This window comes from Hyperolius riggenbachi, chromosome 10 (assembly GCF_040937935.1).
Source record: "Hyperolius riggenbachi isolate aHypRig1 chromosome 10, aHypRig1.pri, whole genome shotgun sequence".
Lineage (NCBI taxonomy): Eukaryota > Metazoa > Chordata > Amphibia > Anura > Hyperoliidae > Hyperolius > Hyperolius riggenbachi.
The window spans coordinates 229,568,367-229,577,099 of NC_090655.1; the positions used below are offsets into that span (position 1 = coordinate 229,568,367).

General features: G+C 47.6%; 1 non-coding gene across 1 annotated transcript; it reads left to right on the top strand.

Annotated features, from left to right (window-relative positions):
- The first annotated feature begins 299 nt into the window (after positions 1-299).
- On the top strand, positions 300-460 carry LOC137537353 (U1 spliceosomal RNA). Its single transcript, XR_011024608.1, has one exon. It is a non-coding gene; the product is annotated as a U1 spliceosomal RNA (small nuclear RNA).
- Positions 461-8,733: the final 8,273 nt, after the last annotated feature.

Sequence of the window (8,733 nt, forward strand, 5' to 3'; positions counted from 1 at the left end):
TGTAGTCGTTTCTTTGTGGAAGGAACGGAAGCCAGGTTGAGGGCGGTTGCGGTGATGTCACTTTATGCAAATATGTTCATTGCTGCAGTGCACCCTGGGAGCATTCTTGTTTGTGCAGATTTGATGTTTGAGACTATTTTTTTATTTTTAACAGAGAAGCAAAGCCCTCCAATGTATGGAGGTTTAGACTGTGAGGAAATACAGGCATGATGAAATTGATTTGTTTCAGGTATTACAATTGCCCAATGCTGTGTAGGGAGTGCTCGAGGTAGCAATTTCATAGTGACGTATTGAAACTCATATTTACCCGGCAGGGGAGACTCCATGATCAAGAAGGTGGACCTCCCAGGGTGCAGCTGATCCAATGCCTTCGGGCGGATAGACCCCTGCGATATTCTCAAATGGGAAACTCGACTGCCTAATTTATGGTAGTGGGGGAATGCATTGATGCAATCCCCTGAAATGATTAGTTAAAGCAGAATGATTGTTATGTAGTAGAGATGGGAAGTTCGGATCTATTCAATGATCTGGATGATTCGAATCGGATCATTGAAGAGATCCGGATCTTTGATTCGAATCTCGGATCATTTTACTACCGGAAGCATTCAGGGTGAAATGAACAGCAGGACAGGTCTGTGGACAGGAGAAGGGGAGGGAGTGGACACACAGAGAAGGGGAGAAGATGGACAGAGGGCAGGGAGTGGACAGAGGAGGGACGAGCAGAGAGCAGAAATGTTTGCACGTAATACCCTCATGCTGCAATCATATGCTTTACATGTATTTCACCTATATGTTCATCTGTACACTTTGAAAGAAAAGGTCGCACAGTGAAAGAAACCATTCCCAGAAGATAAGTGCAGCTGTTTAGTGCCGAGTGCAGGAGGATTATATTGCCTTGCTTTCAATCACACTGTCTGCAAAGTTACTGAGCTATGCTGAGCCAAAAGCTTCCAATGTGATCACTGTGCAGCACTACGGAACAGCCAGCCTATAATGAGCAGCACATTATAGCCAGTATGTGTGCTCTACACATATCTGGCAGTGGCACCCATGTCCCCTCTCTCTCATCTACCTGTCCCTGCAAGGCTGCCTCCATCCAACAGAGCGATCCATCTCTGCTCTGCTTCCAGGACCCTGCAGCCCGCTGAGAGGGGGCGTGTCGCTCCTGGCCCCGCCCCTTTTGCGATCCGAATCACTCATTTTGATGATTCGGATGATCGACTCATAAAATAGATTCGGATCAAAGATCCGAATCGTTCATGATCCGGACAACACTATTATGTAGTGAAGTAGAGTCGCCAAGTGCCCAGAATCCCCTCAGTTGGGCAGATTTAAAACAAGTGTCTCAGGAGCTGCACAAGTGCGCACAGTACTTGTCCTCACTCGAGTGTGTCAGCAGATCAGCTCCCTGCTTGATCTCAATGAGCAGCTTCTTGTGTGCAGGCTGCTCCGCCCCTCAGCTGCTCCACCCCCTTCCCCAGTGCTCGGCTTACTTGTAGTGGATGCAGCAGGATGTGCTCCTGTATGTACCACATAAAGGAGGACGCACACACCGAAAATGCAGCAGGCTGGTGATTGCAATTACAAAAAAAAATCAAATTGCACTACTGTGGAAACAGCACCACGCGATACATGTTAATCGATGTGCTGTAGTGATCTGCAAGTGACCGATTTACAGCTCGAAGCGCATCTAAGGGAAAAGCAGGGATGCTCATCTGGATTCCGGATATCCGGGTAACCCGGATATCCGATCTTTGTTCAGCTATCCGACCCCTATCCGGATTCCGGATACCTGAGCAAATCTGGATAGCTATCTGCGGATAGTTGGCTGGGCTATGCGGATATCCGTCTATTGGAATACTGTAAGAGGTCCAGGACGCCCGGGGCGCTGTTGGGAGGGAGGCGCTGTAATGGAGGGGGGAGCCGGAGCCGCGGAGAGGGCAGCCCGACCTCTCCCGGGCCGCCCTCCATGCTCCCCCCTCAGATGCATAGTGAGCAGGCAGGAAGCGCTGTTTACAACTCACCTCCCTGGCTCCAAGCGCCGCTCTCTCGCCGCCGGTCTCCTCTCTGTATACAAGCTCATACCTACGCTGCTTCCTGTTCAGCCGGAAGCAGCATGTGTATCAGTGTGTAGGCAGATAGGAGAAGACCGGCGGCGAGAGAGCAGCGCTTGGAGCCAGGGAGGTATGTTGTATACAGCGCTTCCTGCCTGCTCACTATGCATCTGAGGGGGGAGCACGGAGGGCGATCGGGAGAGGAGAGGAAGGGAGGGAGAGGTCGGGCTGCCCTCCCCGTGGCTCCGGCTCCCCCCTCCATTATAGGGGACAGCTACCTATCTAACCTATACTGGGGGGCAGCTACCTAATCTAACCTATACTGGGGGGCACCTACCTAATCTAACCTACACTGGGGGGCAGCTACCTAATCTAACCTACACTGGGGGGCAGCTACCTATCTAACCTATACTGGGGGGCACCTACCTAATCTAACATACACTGGGGGGCAGCTACCTATCTAACCTACACTGGGGGGCAGCTACCTATCTAACCTACACTGGGGTCAGCTACCTATCTAACCTATACTGGGGGGCAGCTACCTAATCTAACCTACGCTGGGGGGCAGCTACCTATCTAACCTACACTGGGGGGCAGCTACCTAATCTAACCTACGCTGGGGGGCAGCTACCTATCTAACCTATACTGGGGGGCACCTACCTAAACTAACCTACACTGGGGGGCAGCTACCTATCTAACCTATACTGGGGGGCAGCTACCTAATCTAACCTACACTGGGGGGCAGCTACCTATCTAGCCTATACTGGGGGCACCTACCTAATCTAACCTACACTGGGGGGGCAGCTACCTATCTAACCTACACTGGGGGGCAGCTACCTAATCTAACCTACGCTGGGGGGCAGCTACCTATCTAACCTATACTGGGGGCACTTATCTAACCTGTATTGGGGGCACCTACCTACCTAGCTAGCTTATACAGGTGGCAACTATACGGGCTACCTATATTGCAGGCACCTACCTAAATAACCTATACTGGGGGCACCTACCTATCTAACCTATGCTGGGGGCAACTATTCTAGCTACCTATATTAGAGGCACCCACCTAGCTAACCTGTACTGGGGCACCGCACCTACCTATCTAACCTATACTGAGGGCAACTATACTGGCTACCTATACTGGAGGCACCTACCTGGCTAACCTATAGCGGGGGCAACTATACTGGCTCACCTATGCCTGGCTACCTATACTGGGGTACCTATTCTTGGCTACCTATACTGGGGGGACCTATACTAAGTGCAACTAGACCTGGCTAACCTATACTGCGGGCACCCATACCTTGCTCGGGGGGGGGGGGGGGGACACACAATTTTTACACCCTCGTCCTGGGTGCATTTTAGCCTAGAAACTGCACTGGCCATAGCAACCAATCACAGAGGGGAACCCTGGCCAGCCCCACCTGAGCTCATTGAGCCAATCAGATGCCTCCCAGCCTAAGCCCTGGCACCCAATCACAGAAAGAAACACTGGCTAGCCCCCCTGTATAATAAGGAGGACTGCCATGATGAGACAGATTGTCCTAGCTTGCTGAATGCTCACTGAGAGACATGTTCCAGTGCTGCTGGCCTACAAAGGGCTGTACACAGTGATAAACCTAAGCTGTTCAGTGATTAACCCCTTCACTGCTATCACTACAGTATTGTTAAATCGTTAATTAGCATGATTTCATTGTGTGCTAGTCAGTCAGAGTGTGAGCTGCAGCTGCAGGGCTGCTGACTAACAGTGATAAAGCTGTTCAGTGATTAACCCCTTCACTATCACTACAGTATTGTTAAATCGTTAATTAGCTTGATTTCATTATGTGACAGACAGTCAGAGTGTGTGCTCAGGGCTGCAGCTGCTATGTGTCTGTTTGTGTTCTGTGCACAGACCAGGCCAGCTGCTGCCTGCTGGCCAGCTATTAGCCAAAGCTAGCTACAGTTTAGGTTAGGTTAGGGATTAGGGAATAGGAACACGTGCAAAGTGCCACGTGCCAAGTGCTAAGTGCCACATGCAAAGTGCCACGTGCAAACACGTGCAAAGTACAAAGTGCCACGTGCAAAGTGCCATTTGCAAACACGTGCAAAGTGCCACGTGCAAATACGTGCAAAGTGCAAAGTGACACATGCAAAGTGCCAAGTGCAAAGTGCCACGTGCAAAGTGTCACGTGCAAACAAGTGCAAAGTGCCACGTGCAAAGTGCGAAGTGACACGTGCAAAGTGACACGTGCAATGTGTGAAGTGCTACGTGCAAACACATGCACATGCAAAGTGCCACGTGCAAAGTGTGAAGTGTCACATGCAAATACGTGTGAAGTGCAAAGTGGCTGTTTGCACGTGGCACTTTGCACGTGTTTGCACATGGCACTTTGCATGTGCCACTTGGCACTTTGCACTTGGCACTTTGCACGTGTTTGCATGTGGCACTTCACACTTTGCACTTGGCATTTTGCACGTGGCACTATGCACTTTGCACGTGTTTGCACGTGGCACTTGACACTTTGCACTTTGCACGTGTTTGCACGTGGCACTTTGCACGTGGCACTTTGCACTTTGGTTGCACGACCGCTGTCTGGAATCTAGGCCTGATGTTAATTGAAGGCCATTTTTTTTGGGGGGGGGGGGGCGATTTTAAGTCCCTCACATCATCAATTATTGTTTCCCTTTAAAAAATAATGACGCTACATGCCTCATTTACCCTCAAAAAACGTTTTTAAAGCAATTTAAAGGGCCACTTCCGGGTTTTCTACCCGGATATCCGAATTTGCCTGGATACCCCAGATAGTAGCAGGGTCGGATATCCGATTCTATTTGGATACCCAACAGTTTGGATCCAGATATCCGGTCTGGACCCGGATATCTGGGTATCCGGATCCGGGAAAACCCGGATTTTGAAAAGGGGTATCTGAGCACCCGTGGGGAAAAGGGCCCAGGGCCCGTTTCCATTACAGCAGTGCAGGAGCCGTGTGTCAGCATTGCACGTGACCCCTCCGGAGGCAGGATCACAGGCACAATTGCCCCAAAATGCAGGCAACCATGCACTGCAACCATTCTATGCACTCTCTGGTGTCCTTGCAATCGCATTTCCATATGCGTGGCTGAAAGTGGCATATGGAAACGAGCCCTGACTCACTGAGCAGAGTCACGGTGTGTTTCTGTCTGCATACTTTAGTGACTCACTAAGCATTGAGTGTATATCAGTAGTTCTGCATTTTACTGTAGACTCGCTCACTAGTAGAGGTCATATTCTATAGATTATCTAGTTGTGTATACTTGTATACACCGGAAACTACACCCCAGAAGGACTAAGGTATCCTTTAAAAGGAAACAAATATGGCAGCCTCCATAGCCCTCTTGCTACAGTTGTGCTTTAAAGATCCGGGGACCGGGGTGCCAGTTCCTTAAAAAACCTAGGGGTGTAAACACTAGATTTTCAGCAGACAGCCCCAAACAGCCATTTTAGCGGAATTTAATTTAGTATATGTATGAAGCTTTATTTTGTGTAATAGTTTTGACGGACTGTCCTACTCAGTCAACTCCTTCAACCATTTATAATAGGCACATTTCTTCCTGGTGCCAAAGGTAAGAGGGATATGGACGCTGACATATTTATATTCTTTTAAATAATGCCTACCCCACATCTACCACACTCTAACTCTCTGTCAATCACCCTTTCCACAGTCCTACCTTACAGAGCCGGGACAAGGTCCTCCAGCACCCAAGGCTGAGACACCAAAGTGCGCCCCTCCATCCCTCCACCCCAGCCATCACACACTGATTGCTCTTAGACTAAGAGGGCCACAGGGCCCCCAACACCTTAATCTCTAGTTATCTGGCTTGTAGTCATTTCCATGTATCACCTTTTCTGATTTCTTTCTGCTTCAAACACAATTAGGAATGACAGCTGAATGAAGTGTGTGCCCCCTCCTACACTGCGCCCTGAGGCTGGAGCCTCTCCAGCCTATGCCTCGGCCCGGCCCTGCTACCTTATGTGTCCCCCCACCCTTTAGATTGTAAGCCTTGGCAGGGCCTCCCCTGACCCCCCCCCCCCCCCCCCTTAGTGTGTCCTTCTTAATTTTACTACCCCAGCAATTACAGCCTTCTCATGGACTAACTCGTACTTGTTTTGCCGGGTCTCTGTAAACAGCATTTTATACCCTGATTGTATGTATAACCTTGTGCTATGTTGTATAACCGTTTGCTACCTCTCTGTCTGTCACCCCTTGTTGCAATGTATGTATCCCTATTTATTGTCCAGCGCTGCGTAATATGTTGGCGCTTTATAAATACAATAAATAATAATAATAATAATAATAATAATGCTCATTTCCTGGCTGTCCTGCTGATCCTCTGCCTCTGATACCTAACCAATAGACCCTGAACAAGCATGCGGGTCCGATGTCTATGATAAACCTGACAAGATTTGCTGCATGCTTGTTTCAGGTGTGATTCAGACACTACTGACCAGAAAGATCAGCAGGACTGCCAGGAAACTGGTATTGTTTAAACAGAAATAAATGTTGCAGCTTCCATAGGTCTCACACCTCAGATTCCTTTTAACCATAACCACCCTTCCTAGCAGGGCCAGCGCTTCCACAGAGGTAAAGGGGCATCTGCTCCAAGGCACTAGAGCCCTTGGAGACTGTAGGGGTCGTTGCTGGGGGGGGAGGGGGGATTACTTTTTCCCAGGGGCCCCATTGTAGCTAAAACTGGCCCTGCTTCCTAGTGCCTAACTTCAACCCCTCCCTTCCTAGTGCTTAACCATAACTCAAACCTGGACTGAAAATGTACTTTAAAAATTACTAATGGTGCTCCCCCCAGTTTTCATAAGCACTTTCCGCTTTCTGCATCCTGTATCACTCCTGTTTCCAGGTTCCACCTTTTATAAATGCCCTACACTAGAAGACCTGCAGCCATAAACAATCCGCTTTTCAATGCACATACATGAGTTCACAAACCACACGTGCCCAGTAAATGGACTTCCTCACACCTTGCACACCTGCTTTCCTTTGGTACAAGCAATTCCTTGTACTGGGCATGTGCAGTTTGTGAAGTTGCAAATGTGCAGTGGGAATACACCACCCCACCTCTCATCTATACTTCTATGGGCCAGTGCACACCAAAAACTGCTAGCGGATCCGCAAACGCTGGCGGTTTTTTAATCGGTTTTCCTGATTCTAGGCATGTGCAGAGCGATTTTCTAAACATGCCTAGCATTTTTTGGGTGCGTTTTTGTGTAGCAGATTTTATATTTTGTTACAGTAAAGCTGTAACTGAACAGCTTCTGTAACAAAAACGCTTGGAAAATCGCTCTGATCTAGCGTTTTTGCGTAGCAGATTTTATATTTTGTTACAGTAAAGCTGTAACTGAACAGCTTCTGTAACAAAAACGCTTGGAAAATCGCTCTGATCTAGCGTTTTTCAGAGTGGTTTTCCACTTTCCTATGCTTAACATTGAGGCAGAAACTCCTCAGAAATTGCAAAAATGCTGCCGGACCTGAGTTTGCGTGTTGGGATTAAATGAACTGTTCTGGTGTGCACCAGCCCATTGAAATACATTAGCCAAGCATTTTTCTACTCCCAAGCGTTTTAAAAAACGCTCAGAACCATTCTTGGTGTGCACCAGCCTTTAGTCTATGCCTCACTCCAAGCTCCCACCAACCCACTGCAGTGCATACATATCGTTTTACCTCTCTTGAACATACCTTTACCATATTATAAATATTATTATTCGTTTATATAACATGTTGTTCCGTAGGGTTTTAGAGTACAGAGTCCTGTCACTGATTGTCCTTAGAGGAGTTCACAATCTAATCCTACTAAAGTCCTAGACTAACAGTCCTACCATATTATTATTATTATGTATTGATATAGCACTGACATATTCTGCAGCACTTTACAGAGTACATAGCCATGTCACTGACTGTCCTCACAGGACCTCAGTCTAATCCTTATCATAGTCATAGTTTAATGTCCTGCAATATTATTATTATGTATTGATATAGCACTGACATCTTCTGCAGCACTTTACATAGTACATTAGTCATATCACTAACTGTCCTCACAGGACCTCACAGTCTAATCCTTATCATAGTCATAGTTTCATGTCCTGCCATATTATTATTATTATGTATTTATATAGCACTGACATCTTTTGCTGCAGTTTACAGAGCACATAGTCATGTCACTGACTGTCCTCAGAGGACCTCAAAGTCTAATCCTCCAATCCCTGCTAATCACTTAGTTTAATATCTATAGACATTTTTGGGTGGGAAACCAGTTAATTTATTGCCAAGTTTTTGAGATGGGGAGGAAACCAGCTTGCTTGGATGAAACCCACACACACATATAGAGAACATACTGTATATCTGTCCTATTAACCATGTTTCCTGACCCTCATCTAACCTTCCACACTACATGCTACCTCTCCTCTCCTACTCTGCCTCACTTACTCATCCAAAACACTGTGCTTCTAATGTTACACTTTAATATTGTAGGAGGTAGCATGGGTGTAAGTAGGTTGTATGTAGGCGGGGGAGGAGCACATGGTTTCTTGCCAATGCATTGGAACTTCTTGTCATGCTTGGCCGAGAGAGACCTTTTAGGAAGGGCTGAGGAGGGGGTGCAAGAAGCCCCAGGTAAGTTAAACTGTTTTTTTTTTTTACTTTAGGAATAGTAATAA